Source organism: Capsicum annuum, unplaced genomic scaffold (genome assembly GCF_002878395.1).
Source record: "Capsicum annuum cultivar UCD-10X-F1 unplaced genomic scaffold, UCD10Xv1.1 ctg82735, whole genome shotgun sequence".
Lineage (NCBI taxonomy): Eukaryota > Viridiplantae > Streptophyta > Magnoliopsida > Solanales > Solanaceae > Capsicum > Capsicum annuum.
In genome coordinates, this window is record NW_025893549.1 from 252,776 (window position 1) to 273,713 (window position 20,938).

Below are 20,938 nucleotides of genomic sequence, written 5' to 3' on the forward strand. Positions count from 1 at the left end.
GCATAGGTTGAGACATAAACACTGATAGATGAAGGTTGAGGAGGTTGATTAACACTGTCAGATGAGGGTCCTGCCATTATATTTTCAAGACACTATTTGATGAGGGTTACCCACAACTTATCTTTACTAGTGGTGCAGTATTGACATCCTTCTAAATAGGGTTACAAAGTGGACCTTAACTCAACTATAATACATTATTTGGGGCATGTCGTTTAGATGACTACTTCCTATGGTTATAGTTTAAGTATCAGTCTCAGTAATATAACACAAATAGTTCAACGAATTCTGGACTGTTAGATACAGTTAACTTAGACTAAAATGGAACTCAACTAGTTCCATCAGAACCTAGACTGTTAGATACAATCACTCAGTTCAGTAGTCAGTATCATCACAAATTTAGTTAAAGTTATTTATTCATATATGTATTCTTACATTCATGTTGTATAGTTGATTAGCATTTTTCTTGCATATAAACCTCTTGCATTCATCCTACCTCACTTGCATACCAATACATTTAACCGTACTGACACATTTGTGCTATGGTTTTTTATACCATAGGTTCAGAAGTATGAGCTCTATAGCATCAGTAGCATTCCAATCTCAGCATTCAGAGGTAGCAGTGAGTCCTCATATTTTGAGGACATGATCATTTATTTATTTTTCATTAATTTATTTATTTCAATAGTTGGGGTTAGTTAGGGACATGTCCCATCAACTCCTTATTCAAAGAGTTTAAAAGCTTTCAGACTAGCATATTTAGATAATTATTTTAGTTGTTTTGGTGTTGATATACCATATCTTTAGATGTTATGTTTTATTAGATCTTTGAACCTCCTGGCCTTTTATTCTTTATCTCTATATTTATATAGTAAATTATGCGGTATACTGGTATAGATAACAGTCATGGGTTAGCTTGTGGTATTTCGGGGTCATAAGCACTATATAGCATTTTGGATAGAAGTTTTGGGGCATTACAAATTTGGTGTAAGAGCCTAAGGTTCAACAGTGTCCTAGGAAGTCTCAAAGACACATCTAGTAGAGTTTTGTACATGGGTGAGTTGTGCGGCACATTTATGTGCAGGAGGCTATAAGATGTTTTAGGAATAGTTTTCCTTGATTAAGTATTCATGCCGTGTGAGTGGGAATAATCTCAAGTTAATCAGTCAGCCTAATCCATTTCTCTTGTATTTTCAGAACATGCCTCCCAAGAAGAGAATTGGGACCATTCAACCCCTCAGCCCGAAAATCGTTTGGGCGAGCATGTTTCTTATGCAGAGTTCAGATCTGCATTCACTACTCTTGCTCAGTCAGTGGCTACTCAGAATAAATAAGCATTTACCATTCCAACCAACCTAATGGTCAATTAAGCAGCATCTAGGATTAGGGACTTCACTCGAATAAATCATCCATTTTTTTTGAGTCTAAGTTAGATAAGAACCCTAAAGAATTTCTTAATAATGTTTAGAAGGTTACAGATAACATGGGGGCTACTCCTAGTGAGAGTGCTGAGCAAACTGCATATTGGTTGTAGGATGTTGCTTACACTTTGTTCAAATAGTGCAAGTCAGAGAGGTCAGTTGATGCAGGGTCTATTGAGTGGGAGGAGTATGTCACTACTTTCTTAGAGAGGTTATTTCATCTAGAGCAAAGATAAGATAAGGTGTTTGAATTTATCAACCTCAAGTAGGGCAACATGATGGTGAAAGAGTAGTCTCTTAAGTTTAATCAGTTAGCCAGATGTGCTCCTTATGCGGTTGCAAACAGCAGGGCCAAGATAAGTATATTTGTTTTAGGGTAAATGATAGTGTAGTCAATAAGTGTAGGTCCACGATGTTGAATAGTGACATGAATATAGCCAGGCTTATGACCCATGCTCAACAGATAAAACAGAAAAATATAAAGTTAAGGGATAAGCAGAATAAAAGAGAGAGGACAGGTAGTTTTAACTTTGCTCAGCCTTAAGTCAGATGGAGGAAACTATTCTCAGTTTCGCCCTAAGTTTTCAGTTCTAGCTCTTTCTTTATCAAGTTCTCTAGCTCCTAAGTACAGGGATGGTAATAGAGATAGGGAGACAAGCTCTAAGTCTTAGGGCAGTGCTAGCAATGCTCAAACTAATCCCCTTTGTCAAAGTTGTTGTATGAACCTTAAGGGTATTTGCTGAGCTGGAATCGCTGTCTATTTTTGATGTGGAAACCCATGCCATAGAGTCAAAGATGGTCCACAGTCAGGTTATCAGGGTCAGCAAAATTATTCCTTATCTCAGCCCGATCACCCAAATCAGCAGGATGCCACTTCCAGTGCTACTAATGGGTAACTCCTAAATAGACTTTATGCTCTCCAATCCTGGAAAGATCAGGAAAATTCTCCTGATATGGTTACTGGTATGTTACAAATCTTTCACTTACATGTTTACGCTTTGCTAGATCCAATAACTTTTTTGTCCTTTTTTACTCCTTACATATCAGTTGATTTCAAAGTCAGTCTCAAATTTCTAGCAGAGCCTTTTTTAGTCTCCATCTCAGTGGGTAAAACTATCAGAGCCCGATGGGTATACGGGAACTGTCCGGTTATGATATTTCAGAAAGTTACCTCAGTAGATTTAGTTGAATTATAGATAAGGTATTTTGATGTTATTCTCGGTATAGATTGTCTTCATTCCTGCTATGCCATATTCAGCTGTAGAAAGAGAAGACCAGTTTTAGTTTCTGAATGAAAAGAACTTCGGCTTTTAGAGGTCATTTTGTTTCCTATATTCGGGCAGGGAAATGATATCTAAAGGATATGTCTATCATCTTGTTTGAGTTAAGGACACTAGTTCTAAAACTCCCAGTGTTGAATCAGTCCCAGTTGTGAAATAATATTCAGATGTCTTTCCTGAAGATCTTCCAGGGATTCATCCCGAAAGGGAAATAGACTTCGGTATTGATCTTCTTCTAGATACTCAGCGTATTCTGTTCCGCCTTATAGAATGGCACCAGCAGAACTCAGAAAATTGAAGAAGCAGTTGAAGGGTCTCTTAGATAAAGGATTAATCAGGCCCAGTGTGTCTTCATGGGGTGCACCAGTCTTATTCATGCATAAGAAAGATGGTTCTCTCAAAATATTCGTTGACTACTGTCCGTTCAATAAAGTCACAGTCAAGAATAAGTATCCTCTTCCTAGAATCAATGACTTTTTTGACCAACTTCAGGGTGCTAATTATTTCTCTTAGATACACCTCAAATTAGGCTATCATCAGCCAAGAGTCAGAGAATGTGACATTCCAAAAATTGCTTACCGTACTCGGTATGGTCACTTTAAATTTCTAGTCATGTTTGTTGTCGTACTAATGCCCTAGCAGCTTTCATGGACTTGATGAATTGGGTGTTCAAGCAGTACTTGGACATGTTCGTCCAGTACTAGGACATGTTTGTCATAGTCTTCATAAATGATATTCTAGTCTATTCCCTTAGCGAGCATGATCATGCATACCATCTCAAAATTGTACTCGAACCCTTAGAGATCATTAGTTGTTTGCTAAGTTCAGTAAGTGCGAGGTTTGGCTAAGGTCAGTAGCATTTATTGGTCATATCATTTTTTTGATGGCATTAGAGAAGATCTTCAAAAGACCAAAGCAGTAAGAAACTAACCTCGCCTTGTCTCTCCATCAGACATCAGGAATTTCTTGGGTTTGCTGGCTATTATAGATAATTTATTGAGGTATTTTCTTCTATTAAAACACCTATGTCTAGATTGACTAAGCAAATCATGCTTCAGTGTTCAAATCCTTACGAGGAGAGTAAGAGTTGAAGACTCGACTCACCTCAGTTCCTATTTTGGCTCTTCCAGATAGTTCCGATGGGTTCATAGTGTATTGTGATATATCCAGAGCAGGTTTGGGTTGTGTCCTCATGCAGCATGATAAGGTCAAAGCCTATGCCTCTAGACATCTTAAACCCCATGAAAATTATTATCCTACTCATGATCTCGAGTTAGCATCCATAGTTTATGCCTTGATGACCTAGAGGTATTATCTATATGGTTTTCATGTAGATGTTTTTATAGATCATAAGAGCCTTCAGTATGTCTTTTCTTAGAAAGATCTCAATATTCATCAAATAAGGTGGTTAGAGCTCTTGAAATATTTTGACATAAGTGTCCTTTATATTCCGAGCAAGGCCAATGTGGTAGTTGAATCTCTCAGTAGACTTTCTATGGGTAGTGTTGCTTAGGTTGAGGACAGTAACAAGAATTTAGTTGAGGAAGGTCATTATCTTTCCCGACTATGTGTTCGACTAGTCGATTCTTCAGAGGCTAATATATGGGTTCAGAATAATTCAGAATGATCTCTAGTTTCCGTGGTAAAAGAAAAGCAAGATAGAGCTCCCAGTCTAGTCAAGTTGAAAGATTCAGTCAAGGATTAGAAAGTAGAGGTTTTCCCCAAAGGGGAGATGGTGTTCTGCTTTGTCAGGGTCGTCTATATGTTCTAGGTTTAGATAACTTAAGGCAGAAAATTCTTGAAGAAGCGTATAGTGCGCGTTACTCTATTCATCCAGGGGCCAGAAAGATGTACCATGACTTGCGGGAGATCTATTGGTGGAGTAGGATGAAGAGAGATATTGCAAAGTTTTTGGCTAAGTTGTTTATATGTCAGCAAGTTAAGATAGAGCATCAAAAGACTAGTGGGTCCATGCAGGAGTTCAGTATTCCCACTTATAAGTAGGAAGAAGTGAACATGGACTTTGTGACAGGTTTGCCTCGTACTCGACACCGACATAATTCAGTTTGGGTCATTGTTGATAGGATGACAAAATCAGCTTATTTCTATCCAGTCCATACCTATTATTAAGACAAGGATTATACCAAACACTACATTAGAGAGTTGGTAAGATTGCACGGTGTTCCGTTATCTATTATCTCAAATAGAGGTACCCAATTTACCTCTTATTTCTACAAAGCATTCCAAAAGGGTCTAGGTACCCTAGTTCATCTTAATACAACCTTCTATCCTTAGACAAATAGTTAAGTATAAAGGAAAATTCATACTTTAGAAGACATGCTAAGGGCATGTGCAATTGATTCAAGGGTAGTTGTGATGACCACTTCCCTTTGATTGAGTTTTCCTATAACAATAGTTATCATTCCATTATTCAGATGGCTCCATTAGAAGTTCTTTATGGTAGTAGATACAGATTTCTAGTTGGTTGGTTTGAAGTTAGTGAGGCCTCAGTTATAGGGCCTGACTTAGTATTCAATGCCTTAGAAAAAGTCCAGTTGATCAGAGAGAGACTCTGGCCTGCTCAAAGCCGACATATGTCTTATATGGATGTGTACGGAAAGGATCTCGAGTTCGACATTGGTGATTATGTCTATTTAAAAATCTATCCCATAAAAGAAGTGAAGTGGTTCGGCAAGAAGGGAAAGCTCAGTCTCCGATATATCGGTCACTTCAAAATTCTCAATCGTGTAGGCAAGGTAGCTTATGACCTTAAGTTGCCTTCAGATATAGCCTCAGTTCATCCAGTCATCCATGTATCTTTGCTCAAGATGTGCATAGGTGACCCATCAATTTTAGTCCCTTTTCAGAGCATAGAATTTCAGAACAACCTCTCTTATGAAGAATTCCAGTCAAAATCTGAGACTATAAGACTCGTAGACTGAGGAACAAATAAGTACCTCTAGTCAAAGTTCTTGGCAAAAATAGTCCGTTAGGGAGCTAATTGGGAAGAAGAAATAGATATGCGAGCCAAGTGCCCTCACCTCTTCTCTACTAACTCAGATCTAGCGCAAGGTAATAGTTCTCCTTAAGCATTTTAGTTTCATGTTCAAATTTCAGTTACAAACTTGGTATACCGTTCATGCTCAGAATTCCATTATAAACTTGGTATTAAAGACCATTGCATATTCAGTCATGAATTCATGCACCAATTTAGCCATATATTCATGCATCAGATATGCATTCTCATTGTGAGAAACTTAGTTCCTCAGAACACTCAGTTATGCATTCATGAATCAGTTACACATGCATCCGATATGCGTGTTCAGTATGATATATTCAGTTATCAGTCATCTCAGTCGTGGAGCTATGTTTCAGTCATTCATGTTTAGGATGTGCTTTAGTCTACTATTTCTCCCCTCGTAGTCAGTCTTATTTGAGGATAAAGGTTTCCAAGGGGGAGATAATTTAATACCCCAAACTTTCTTTAAGTCAAATCTAGTCTCCAGAAGAGTTAGTGATGAATTCCTAAAATATTAATGTTTAAATAAGAAAGAATTTTCCTAATTTCTATATTTTATCATGTGGGAAATTGAATTAGCTTTCCAATGATACCAATTTGGTCCAAATCCGGTATAAGAGTAAAAAGTTATGGAAGTTTTACATAGAACTATCAGAACTACCCAGAAGCGATGGTCAGGCCGACTAACCATTGAGCTAGCGATGGAACGTTTCCCAAGCCATCGCGACTAAGGCAGTGACCCAAACTTTTGGTTGAGTGTGACGTTTAGGACACATGGAACATCAACCCAGTGATGGACCATCGCCCAAACAATCACAGACGAGGCCGAAAGTTCAAGTTCTGGCCAAGTACGACGATCAGGACCGACGGACCGTCGAACTAGTGATGGACTGTCGGCCAAGCCATTACCATTTTCAATTAGCAATTTTAAGTCATTTTTTAAAAGGACATTTATGTCTTTTTCCATTGGTTTTAATCCCTAATTATACAAGACCAGGGCTCATAACTTTATTATTCATTCACAACACCGAATTAGGGTTTCTCTCAAATATCAATCCCCAAGAACAAGAAACCCTAGGTGTTTAATTCGAACTAAAGAATTCAAGCATTTCTCCACTAATCTTAAAGAAATCATCCACCCAGTTAATCATAGTGTTCATTCATGGATTCCTTTCTTCCATGACGCGCAAAAACTAAGTTTTAAGCTATCAATTATGATTTTCATGCTATGGGTTAATTATGTCCATGTGATTGTTGTTATATGATTCCCAAGTTGGAATCAGTATATGTTGTTATGAAAATATGTTAGAATGTGAGTTCAAAACTATGAATTTTTGTTAGTTATGATATGTTAAATTGCTGATTATGTCATGCCCTAAGTCATACAACCTAAGTGTTTGATAAAATTCTTAAAAGACAAGAGATCATGTAATATAGCTAAATTGTGACGTAAGTGACAGATTCATGTTTTACCCTTATGTTCAACTGACTCCCATGTTATTATTGTGCCTTGTAGATGTTTGTTGGATTGCTTATGAATTATCCCTATGAGATTTGGCCATGTTTGCATGAAATCCTATTAATGCACCATATTATGATAACTATGTACTTCATGAAATCCCCAACTTATTGTATTATGGATCGTTGATGTTGGTCATGTATTCAAGAATATCCTGCCTTGTCAGTTTCTATCTATTGAGTCCTGGGGGGTACTTATACTAAAAAAATTTAGCTATGTCCCTAAAATTAGTGTCATATTTTAAAGATACTCTCAGTCAAGCCATGATCCATAGAACTCAGTCAGTCGTGTGATTCAGGAAAACTCAATAAACTAAGTAATCCCAGAATCTCAGAAAGCTCAGTAATCTCAGTAGTATTTAGTCAGTCAACGGAACTCAATGAACTCAGTCCAGTTCAGTTCAGTTAACCATGTTCAGTGTCTATTAGATGGGAGTTGGATTAAGCATCGAGTGAACCCAAAGATGAGGACACACACTGGCAGATAAGGGTGTGCTCCGTAGAAGTAATCCTTGCATTCCAGAACAATGTATCCAGCATAGGTTGAGATATCAACACTAACAGATGAGGGTTGATGAGGTAGATTAACAATGTTAGATGAGGGTCCCTCCATTCTCTTTTAGGGACACTGTTAGATGAGGGTCACCCACAACTTGTCTTTACCAGTGGTGCGGTATTGATACCCTTCAAATTGGCGTTACAGATTGGACCCCAACTCAGCTATAATGCATTATTTTGGGTATGTCGTTAGATGAATACTCCCTATAGTTACAGATTCAGTATCAGTCTCAGTAATAGAACAAAGATAGTTCTACAGAATTTAGGACTATCAGATACAGTCAACTCAGAACTGTACAAAACTCAGCTAGTTCCATCAAAACCTAGACTATCAGATACAGTCGCTCAGTATCAGTTATCAGTGCTCATGTTATCAGTATTCAGACTCAGTAGTCAATATCATTAAGAATTTATTTACCGTCATTTATTCAAACATGTATTCTCATGTTCATGTTATTCAGTCGATTAGCATTGTTCATACATTTAAACCTCTTGTATTTAGCCTACCTCACTTGCATACCTGTAAATTAAATCGTACTGACGCATTTGTGCTATGATGTTTTATACCATAAATTCAGAAGCAAGAGCTCCATAGCATCAGTAGCATTCCAATCTCAGTAGTCAGAGTTAGCGGTGAGTCCTCATCTTTTGAGGATATGATCATTTATTTATTATTTCATTAATTAATTTATTTCAGTAAATAGAGTTAGTTAGAAATATGTCCCATCAACTCTTTATTCAAAAAGTTTAGAGGCTTTCAGACAAGCATGTTTAAACAGTTATTTCAGTTGTGTTGGTATTGATATGCCATATCTTCAGATGGTATGTTTTATCAGATATTTGAACCTTATGGACTTTCAGCCTTTATACAGTAAATTAAGCATTAGATAGGTACAAATATCAGTCATGGGTTAGCTTATGGTACTTCGAGGTCATGAGCACCGTGTAGCATTTCAGGTATCAGATTTGGGGCGTTACATGCATATATACCATAGGTTGGGAAATCCCATATAATTGTTCAATATTGCAGCCTTACACTCCATTACTAAGTCACGAGACAAACCAGACACAAACTTTATTATTTTGAAGCTCATGTTATCCACTGACTCTAGAGAATAATAGGCCAGCTGCTGAAATTTAAGAGCATACTCCTTCAAAATCATCTTCCCTTACTTCAAGTTCACAAAATCTCCGACCTTAGCATCCCTCAACTCCTAAATAAAGAAGTGTTAAAGAAAAGCACCTAAAAACTCATCCCACACCGCCCGCTCAGCATCATCACCCCTCATTAATTCCCACTCCCATATTTTTCAACTTATTCGTAGAAAAATTTAGACCCTTAGAATCCATAGCTTGCATCACCCTAAAAATATTCTCTATCTCAACCACAAACCCCTAAGGATCCTTCTTAAACTTAGAGACTGTAATGGTTTGGGGATTAAACCTCATGAACTGACCAACATGGATGACCTATAATTGATGAGAAATAGAACCAATATGAACAGACTAATGAGACTGTGATGCCACTAGACAAGTAATTATATGGATGGAATGATGGAACTCTGCATTAGAGATGTCGCACTAGGTGACTAATCAAGAGTATCACCAACTCAGGTAGCCCAAGAAAGACTAAAAATGACTGGTGGAACTATACATAGAGTAGTACAATCACGAGCAGGCATCCTAGACTGGGTTTGCATGACATAAATAGGGTAAGTCCCCTTTTCAATGTCCGTAGGCAGGACAGAGGGTCAAGCAAAGTTTCTACGAACAATAGATATTTGGGGAGGCATAATCTGAAATGAAATTAATCCAAGAGTTAGAAATATTTCATAGCATTAGACTCTATATCTCAAAAATAGAACACAAGAAAGGGAAACATTCCTAAATTCCTTGTAGCATCCATATTATAAGTGTGGAACACTACATACCCATAAAAAGGACTCCATTCAACATGGATTTGTGTACACCTAATGACCCTAAACCAGCTATGATATAAAGCTTATCATGGGCCAAACCAGGGCCTAGTCGTGTTGGGTATCTTAAGCCCACCATGGAACAAAGACTACCCCCTTAACCTAACATAAAGAGCATAACTATAATAACAAAGTAGAGGCCAATAAAGATTGTAATAATAGAAAAATATATCAAATTAAGATTCTAAGAATCCAAAACCAACAATCGAACCCACATTTGTCCACAAAAGCCGCTAAACTAGAATACAAAACTAGGTCGGGACATAACCCTAACCATGACAAAGAAAAGTCACAATTTCCAAAATCTGAAAAGAAACCTAATAAAATGACAAGGCTTTCAGAAAAATGGAAGCTCACCACTTCACAACAACTCAACAGCATGCCGCACCACCTAATGCTGCACAGGGGTAATAGAAAAGTCTTTAGACCGTACATCATAAAATAATGTAGTGTCCTAGGATGGTCTGTGGGATAATCATAGGCAAGTAACTTAGGGAAAAAGATAAAATAATGCCATGTCCAAAATCAACCAAAACTACATGCACACTTTTATATATATATATATATATATATATATATATATGTATATATATAAATTACTGGAATAAGGGGTCATAAACATGAGAGTTTAAAATAATAACTTGGAATGTGTAGCTCCATCCATCCTAAGGGCACCTATGGGCTATATGGGTTCAACTATCTTACTGAAAGGGCCCCAATGCGTGTTAGATGTATGAATCGAGAAAATTCAAAGGAGAGATAGAGACACTAAGGCTCCAATAATCCTAAAAATATAATGTATGAACCAAGCACATGGTAAAATATACCCCCATGTCGGGAAACATGGTTTCTGGTATTGGTCCCCCCTGGGACCTCTAACTTCACGATAAGCTACTCCTCCCACCCTTAAATCTCGAATTAAAACATTTGGACCAAATCTAAACGTTAACCCAAGAGTCATTTATTAGGGCAATTAACACTTTCTATCATCATACCAATTATACTTTTAAGCTAATTAAGTTATGCTATTCCAATATTATTAAGCAATTTAACTCATAAGATTTCTTTTAAAAACAAACCATGGCCACCAAGGGCCTTTCATATCTATTTTTGTCCTTTTATCCATTAAGGCAAAGCAATTATTTATAAACTGGGTTAAACCAAGAAAGTTCCATATTTAGAATTAATTTCATGAAAGGTGGGTTGAGGTTAATACAAATTTCAAAGCCAAAATCCATCTATAAACCCATGTTCCCCATTCTAATTACCACAAAAGTGCATCCATTCTATCCCAAAAACCATTGATCAATGCATTTATAACATATTTAAAACATGGAAAAATAATTCCAATAGTAAGAAACCAAAGCCCTCATCCCAATTTCAAACTCACAATTAAATCGCATGAACAATAATTAAAACACATTCCATAGTATTCAATTTCAAGTTAGGGATAAGAGACATTCATGAAATACCAAAGGAATTGAAAGAAAATCCAAAGATTAAAGCCTGGAGATAGAATCCCTTATGAACCCTAGTTTTCTTTTGCTTTGAGGAGTTTATGATAAAAAGAGTGGGTTTTAATGATAATAGGGTCCCATAAATTTTTCGGTCATGGAAATAAGTGTAAGGGGAGAAAATAACCAAAATAGCATTTATTAAAAGGTGCAAGAAAACCTAATTCTAGTCGTCACGGCTCATGGTGACTAACCACGAGTCATTGCCTAGACTCGTGACCAGGAGCTCAAAATCCTTTCCCTCAATTATTATTACAATGAGTCATTTATCACGACTCATTGACTAGTGTCATGACTCATGATGTCGACTTGTGATAAAAGTAGAAAATCCTCGAAAACACACTAGTGAGACAATGAGTCCCACACTACAACTTGTGAAGAGTGATAACGAGTCATCAACTGGGTCATAGTCATGGAAGTGTTTTCAACACTCCAAAAATTTTAGAGTCCAAAACCTTGGTTATTACACCCCTATTCTATTTTTATTTAGCTTTTAATTACTTTTTAAGCCACATCCATTCTTTGGTTTATGTATATTTATACATGAGTAACAACCCCCTAAGACATCCATAATTACCCTTAGCTATTCAATATTAACAATGATCAGCTGCATATATACTTATTTTGAGCTTTAGAATTTGAGGTTAAGGGTAAGAACTTTAGAGTTTGGGGTAAAGGTTTGAACTTTTGAGGATTTTTTTGTGTTTGTAGCTCTCAGATGTGTTCAAATTTAATAAGCTATTCTTAAATAATGATTTTTATTGTCTATCCCAATCACTAGTCAATGGAAGATCGATGTGACATTTATTTAGTCGTCTTTATTGGTATATTCTTAATCAATGTTATAGTTTAGCAAATTCTTTGTATGGTCTATCCTTACGGACTGTTATGGTTTGTAATTACCAAGATGTTCTCTATTAAAATATTCAACTACTAAAAAATTACTAACTATTTCAATGGTAATATATGAAAGTAATAGTTCTATAGCTCAAAGATGTTTCACCCCTTATCTATATAAACCCCTCACTGTTCTGTTAAACAAATTATCTCCTATTCTCTTTAATTTTCGTCTATCATAAATATCTCAATCATTTAAAGTATCTTAAGAAAAAAATATATAACTCAAGGAACGGATAAAATAATGCCATGTAAAATACATATTCACACAATGTACACACACACATATGTATATGTATATATATAAAAAATATTGTTGGAGTAGGTAACAAGGATTTGCATGATGGGAAAGCATTATCTTTGACTATGTATCCCAACAATCATAAATGAGCAGCCATAGGATATATGGGTAAAGCACCCCCTACTGAAAGGGCCCCAGTGCGAGTTAGACGCACGAACGAGAGGTATCAAGGAAGACCAGTGAATAACCCGACCCTAAGTCAATCCTAGAAACAAATATATCAATAAGGTAAACCATGAACATGGTCATCAAGACCAGCCCTTATGTTCATTATTTAACCTTTTATGCAATGCAATAAAATAGGTTAGTAAGTCAAATCAAGTGATAATTCCACAATTAAAAGATATTTACACAAGTGGGTTGAGGGAACACAATAATCCAAGACCAATTTAAGTAAAAAAACCATCAAATTAGGGGAATGAACACCCATGCACCCTATTAGTTCAAAAAATTCTATTTAAAGAATGAACAACCTTTGAAAATCATGGGAAAACAATTCAAGGGCCAACAATTTAAAAACCCTCAGCCCATGTCAAAACTCACACGCAAATCCATACAATTTAAACAATTTAAAACACATGTTTTTCATAAAATAATATTTGGGGAAGTGTATCATGCCTGAGATATCAAGATTTATTGAGAGAAATCAACCCTTAGAAGCTTTAGATGCCAACTTCTTGAAACCCTAGCCTTGTCTTTTAATGGGGAATTTGCGAGATACAAAAGTATTTTTGATTTGGTAAAAAGGGATACATAACCTCTTTTGGTTGGTTAATGGATGTGGGAGTCTATATAGGGGGAAAAGGGAAATGATAGGATTGCCCTTTATTAAACGGCTGAAAATTGAATGCCCAGTCATTATGGTAAACCTTACGACTTGTAATGTCACCCTAAGATACGTGATGTCAATTCATAGTCTTGGCAGTATCAATGGAGCACCAATACTGGTCTGAATAAGATTCAAACCCTATGAATTGTATTCAAACCCTATAAATCATTAGGTTCAACCATTGTCAAGGAAGAATCATTTTGGCACTACGCTGGTTAGGCAACAAATAAGCATGATACAACTCGTAGTAAGTCTTGACAACTTATATTGTCTCAATCGTGATAAGAACAAAAACCTTGACAAACATAATGGTTAGGATAAGATTAGGGTCCTAAGGCCCATATAGACACTCTACGACTCGTAGGGAAAGTCCTAGTCTGGGCAGTGGAGCTAAAATGTTAAGAAATTTTTAGGGACCAATAATCTAGGGCATTACATTCTCCCCCCATAATCATTCATCCTTAAATGATAAGACAAGGAATCCATTAGCATTATTTAACATAGAACACAACCATACTTACCTTTAAGAAAGACAGAAAACAAAGGTATTAAGAAATACACATACCTAAACGGACGATTATCCAAGGCGGGAAACAAAAACATATATTTGGACTTCATGTCCTCTTTAGCTTCCCTAGTAGCTTCTTCGACCTCATGGTTCAACCATAGAACCTTCATCGATGCCATATCCTTAGTCCTCAAATGACAGACTTATCTATCCAAAATCTTAGTCAAGACTTTCTCATAAGACAAGGAATCCGAAATGGCAACACTCTCCATACGAATAACAAAGAAAGGATCACCGATGAACTTCTTTAACTGCGAAACATGAAACACTGGAAGAATGGAACCGAAACTAGATGGCAAATCCAATTCATAAGCCATATTGTCCACTTTCCTCAAGATCAAGTACGGACAAACATATAGGAGACTGATTTTTCCCTTCCTTCCAAACCTCATCACTCTCTCCATGGGAGATGCCTTCAAGAATACCCGATCACTAATATCAAACTCCAACTCTGTTTGTCTCATATCTGCATAGGACTTGTTTTGACATTGGGAGGTCTTAAGTTAATTTCAAATTACCTTCACCTTTTCCATGGCTTCGCAAACCATGTTGGCACCGAAAAACCTATTCTCACCAACCTCAAACCACCCAATAGGATACCTACACCTCCTATCACGAAGGGCCTTCAAAGGAGACATTCCAATACTAGAGTGTAAACTATTACTATAGCAAACTCTATGAGAAAAATATAGTCAGCGTAACTCCTACCAAAATAAAGCACGCAAGACCCTAGCATATCTTCCAACTTCTGAATCATTTTATCTGCTTGACCATTTGTTTGAGTATGAAAAATGATTCTAAGGTTCACCTTAGTCCCCAAACATATATAAAATGAGCGCCAAAAGTTAGACAAGAACTGCATACATCGATCAGATATATATAATATAGGCACAATATGTAACTTTATCATCTCTTGAATGAAGAGCTTAGATAATTCTCTGTAGAATAGTTAGTCTTCACTAATAGGAAATGAGTAGATTTGGTCATCCTCTCCATGATGATCCAAACTGAATCAAACTGATAATGAGATCGGTAACAAAATAAATATTAATCACCTCCCACTTTGCATAGGCAACTCAATCTCTTGAGAAAAATCATCAAGCCTCAAGTGTTAAAGCTTCACTTGTTAACACACCACATACATGGCCACAAAATTAGCCATATATCTCTTTATGTTATTCCAATAATAAATCTCCTTCAAGACAAGATACATTTTCATCGAACCAAGATGAACAACATACCTTGACTCAAAAGTCTTAGCCAAAATCCTTTCCCATAGCCCATCAACATCAAGATCACACAATCTCATTAGGTACCTCAAGCCACCATAACTACCAATCTCTAAATCTGATACTTTTTGTTGACCCACGTCAACCTTAAACTGCATCAAGATAGGATCCAAAATTTTCTTCTACATCACCTCAGCACCAAGAAATGATTTCACCACCTCTTGAACAATCACATCTCCATCCTTAGAATCTAAAAGATGAACACCAAGATTAGGCAACTGGTGAATATCCTTCACCAAACCTCACTTCTCCTCATCCACATAAGATAGGATTTCTATGGAAAACCTGCTAAGAGCATCAACAACCATATTAACTTTACCTAGATGATAATGATGACTCATATCATAGTCATTGAGCAACTCAAGCCATCTCCTTTTCCCGAGATTAGACTCCTTATGGATGAACATACACTACAAACTCTTATGGTCTGAGAAGATGTCAACATGAACCCTATACAGGTAATAGAGACAAATCAGCCAAGCAAAGTCCATAAACAAGTCCAAAAGATGAGTTAGATTGTTCTTCTCATACACCTTTAGCTGCCTAGAATAACATGCCATAACCTTGTCCTGCAGCATCAGCACACAACCCAGTCCCATACAAGATGTATCACAATAAACAACGAAACTATCTGTAACCTCAGGCATGGTCAAAATAGGAGAAAAAGGTCAACTTGTCCTTCAGCTTCTCAAAGCTACCTTTAAAAGTATCTAAACACATAAACTTCACCTTTTTTGAGTCAACATAGTAACAATCAAAGAGAAACTTTACAGAAACTGCTTATAATAATTGTCTAAACCAAAGAAGCTCTAAATATCGATTAGATTCGTGGGTCTAGTCCACTTCTTAACCACCACAACTTTTTATGGATCCACCATGATCCCTTCACAAGATACAACATAATCTAGAAAGGTAACAATATTCATCTAAAACTCATACTTGGAAAATTTAGCATACAAATGTTGATCTTTAGGGTCTACAACATAATGCGGCGGTGATCAACATGATCCACCTTATAGTTATAATACACTAGGATGTCATCAATAAATACAAGGATGACTAAGTCTATAAACTATGGGATACCCGGTTAATAAGATCCATGAATGCCACCGGGGCATTAGTCAAACCAAAGGACATCAGCAAAAACTTGAAATTACCATATCGGTTATGAAAAAAAGTCTAAGGAATGTCCATTTCCTTTGTCTTTAGGTGATAATAACCCGATGAAAGATCAATCTTAGAAAATTACAAAACAGCCTAAAGCTGATTGATTAAATCACCAATCCTAGGAAGAGGTTGTTTATTCTTTACTATCGCCTTATTCAAATAGAGGTAGTCTATACATATTCGAAGGGACCCATCCTTCTTATGCACGAAAAGAACAGGAGCACCCCACATAGAAACACTTGGATAAATAAAACCCTTAATAAGAAGATATTTTAGTTTCTCTTTAACCTCTTACAACTCAGCTAGATCCATTCTATATAGAGGGATACAAATAGGATTAGTGTCCAACAAAAGATCAATCCCAAAGTCTATTTCCCTATCGGGTGGAACACCAAGAATATCATTAGATACACTTTATGAAATTCAGTTAATACTAAGATATATTGCAATGAAGGACCCTCTGAGTTAAAATCTTTAACCTAAATGAGGTGACACAGAAACCCCTTGGAAATTAATTTTTAGACTCTTAGATAAGAAATGAACCTTCCCTTCAGCACTAGGAAACTCCCTTTCCACTCAATGTATGATTTATTCAAGAATTTAAAATTGACCCTTTGGGCCCTATAATCTAAAGATGCATAGCAAAAATGCAACCAACCCATCCCAAAGATAACATTAAAATCTAACATCTCCAACTCTATCAAATCCACCAATATCTCCCTATAACAGATAGATACCACATAACCCCTATAGAATCTCCTAGACATAGTAGAGTCACCCATCCATGTAGACATAGAAAAGGGATCAGGAATACATTAGAACCAAAACAAAAATGAATAGCCATATAAGGGTCACATAAAAAAGGGTAAACTTGGGATCTATTAGAAAATACACATCACGACAGAATAGTTTTGGCATACTAGTAACAACATCAGGATAGGCCTTAAAATACTAATGAGTGGCAAAAGCATACAAACTATTTTTACTAGTACCGATAACAAAAGTAGCACCCTTTGGCGCAGAAGTTGAAGAAGAAACAATCGAGACAATAATAGCCCTAGTAGCAACATCCCATGTAGGATAGTTCCTCTTAATATGGCCAGGTTAACTATATCTAAACTAGTTATTTCCCTTCTCAACGGAAAAACCATGGTCTAACTATCCATAAAATCAACAAGGAGGATATGGTGGGGATGACTAGGCCTCACTAGGATAACATTTTACAGCTTGTGATTTAAACCAATGTTGCTTTGAAAACAACAACCATTAGATAGCTTAGGATATAGGGAACTATCCATAAAATAAGATCCTGAATTTCCCCACTTCTTTTTAGATCACGGTTTAACTTCTCTACTACTATTCTGCTGGCCACACTCCTGCCCAGAACACTTAGACCTCTTACTTTTCCTCTCTCCTATTTTAGCTTGTTTTTTTCAACTTTAACTAGCTTCATAAACACAACAGCGTGGAGATATCCATTTCACTATTAGCAAGGTGGCCTTGTACTTTAGCACCAAGACTCGAGTCAATCCCGTAGTAAACATCCTTATTTTTACCCGTATGTTAGACATTAACTCAGGAGTATAATGGGAAAACTAATGAAATTTAAGAAACTATATATTCACAGTTAGCCTACCCTGTTTTAGATTTGCGAACTCCTTAACTTTAGCCTATATCAACACCTAAGGAACGGAATGATCCAGGAAGGCCACAAAAATTTTTTTCGATTATAAAAATTCCACATCATCACTCTTTGACTGATCCCACTCCTCACATCATTGATATACCATATCCCTTAACTTATACTTTACAAATTCCATCCTAAAGAGTCAAAACCATGCATAAATTATAATATCTTCTCCATCTTATGTATGAACCATTGAGAATCCCCCATAACCTTAGAGAAAGTAAAGGTTAGAGGATTGAGCTTTACAAACTTCCCAACTCAAGTAACCTAACTAAAACTTCTAACTGCACTAATAAAACCTAACTGAGGTGACTGAGATGTCACAAAAAGGATCAATAAATAAATAAAATGGCAGGACTCAACATTGAATATGTCTCCTTGAGGCGATGGGCCATAATCACCCTTATCCCAAGGAGCCTAAGGAGGACTACTAGGGACCGGTGTAACTCTATAAGGGAAATCAAAAGTCAAGACAAGTCAAAACACTAGACCAGGTTTGTACCCCATAAGTAAGATGCGTACCATACACATTGTCCTCAGGTGGGATAGAGGAGTTCCCATTAGCATTATGTCTTCGAGGAGGCATGATCTGAAATTCAAACAAATAAAAATAGAGGAGATTTCATTATCCTAGACTCTATAGCCTATAAATTTAAAATATGTAAGGGACACAGTCCTAAATCCATTATATCCCCTCTCATTATAAATGTGATATGCTACACACCCATAAAAAAGACTCTACTTGATACGACTTTGTAGACACCCTATGAAACCAATCCTAGGAACTGAAACCAACTTTACCATAACCAAGACTAGGGCCTTGCTGTGATGGGAATCTCAAGTCTACCAAGGATCAGAGACAAACCCCATTGCCTAGTCATACAAAATACAACACAACTAGTAGTGGATGAATTCTGAACATATAACATGATCGAAAAGTATAAGCTTAAAAAGAATTTGAGAACATCAACAACTAATACCCAACCACAATAATCCACAAAGCCTCTAAAAAATACCAATTATCAACCTATGTTGGTAAATGTCCCTGATTATAGGTAATATAAATCACAAAGGAAATAGTTTATGACATACTAAACCAAGAAGTAATGAGCCTTTCAGAAGAAAATGACTCACCTCTTCAAGATAACACATGAATATCTTTTGAATCACCTATCACTATACAGAAAAAGTAGAAGTGCCTTTAGACCTTGCATTGCATAGGGATACAACATCTAGGGACAATTAGTGGGGTGGGTATTAGTATGTAACATAATGACGGGATAAAATAATGCCAAGTCAAAGCCACGATAAAATTGACAAGCACACAATGTACATAAAAATATATATTATCATACTGGGGTAGAGAAAATGGCTTAGCATGATAGTAAAGCATTATCCTAGATTTTGTAGCTCAACCGTTATAAATAAGAACCCACAGGCTATATAGTTTCAGCTCCCCCAACTGAAAGGTCCCTAGTGTGTGTTAATCACAAGACTCAGAGGTATCAAGGAATACTAGGGAATGCTCCAACCACAAGTCAATCCTATATATAAATATATCAATCGTGTGAACCACACACAAGGTCATCAAGACTAACCATCTCATCAACAAAAATTAGGTTCCAGTATAAGTCATTTAAGAACCATACCTTCATGGCTTAGGTACATAACCTCTATTAAACCTAATTAAACAAGATTCACATAACCTATTCATTAATTAAAGAGTCATACATTGAGGAACACCACATGTTTCGTCATACCATTTCGCTTGCAAAATCATAATTATGCTATTATAATTCTACTAACTTAGGGGAATGAATCAACCACATTTTTTAATTAAATAAAGTTGGAGGAATCCCTCGACCTTCTTTAGTTTATCAAATCAAATTTGGGAATGCCTCGACCCCCTTCATTAGTTTAATCTAAAATAGCCAATAAAACATTAAAAATCTATGTTCATTAATTAACCATTTATGTAATGCGATAGTATAGGTAAGTAAGTCAAATAAAGAGATATTTCAACAATTCACAGCCATTTACACAAGTGAGCTGAGGGAACACAATAATCCAAGACAAATTTCAAGTCCAAAATCATTAATTTGGGTGAATACCTCAACCCCCAATCCAATTCACACACCCATGCACCCATTAGTTCTAATTATTCAATTTAAAGTATGAACAACTTATGAAGACTATTGAAAACAATTCAAGATTCAATAGCTCCAAAACTCTCAACCCATTTCAAAACCCACATTCAAATCCATATAATTTAAAATATTTAAAAAACATACTTTTATAAAATAATATTTAGGGAAGAGTAACATGCCTGAGATATCAAGATTTAGGAGAGAAATAAATCTGTGAAAGCTCTAGATGCGAATGTCTTGAAACCATATACTTGTCTTTAAATAGGGAATTGGAGAGAGAGAAAAGAATTATCATTTCCCCCTTTCACCTACTTATAGACATAGGTTCTAAGTAGGTAAAAGGGGAAATGATAGGATTTCCCTTAATTAAAAGACTGGAAATTGGACACCTATTCTTATGGGAAACCCTATGACTCATTATGTCACCCAACGACTTGTGATGTGTAGTAGTAGTCTGGATAGTATCCATGGAGCACCAAAACTGGTATGACTATGAGTCAAACCCTATGATTTTTTAGGTTCAACCATAGTAAAAGAATAATTATTTTGACACTACACTGGTTAAGCTACTGGTGCATCATGGAAACACGACACTTTCGATGCTTAAAAGCTTGAATTTTTACTTAGACTTAGGTTGTTTTAGTAGATACAATGCACTTTTGTGTTTATTATAGGTAAAATAGGTCCATAATAGTTTTGTCATAAAAATAGGGGAAAAAGACCTGAAAAGACTGTCTAAACAAGATACAAGTTACATTATGAGTTGTTAA

The 20,938-nt window shown here is 36.2% G+C and overlaps 1 pseudogene; it reads right to left on the reverse strand.

Annotated features, from left to right (window-relative positions):
• Positions 1-14,342, reverse strand: part of LOC107841389 — a 45,662-nt pseudogene extending 31,320 nt beyond the window's left edge.
• Positions 14,343-20,938: the final 6,596 nt, after the last annotated feature.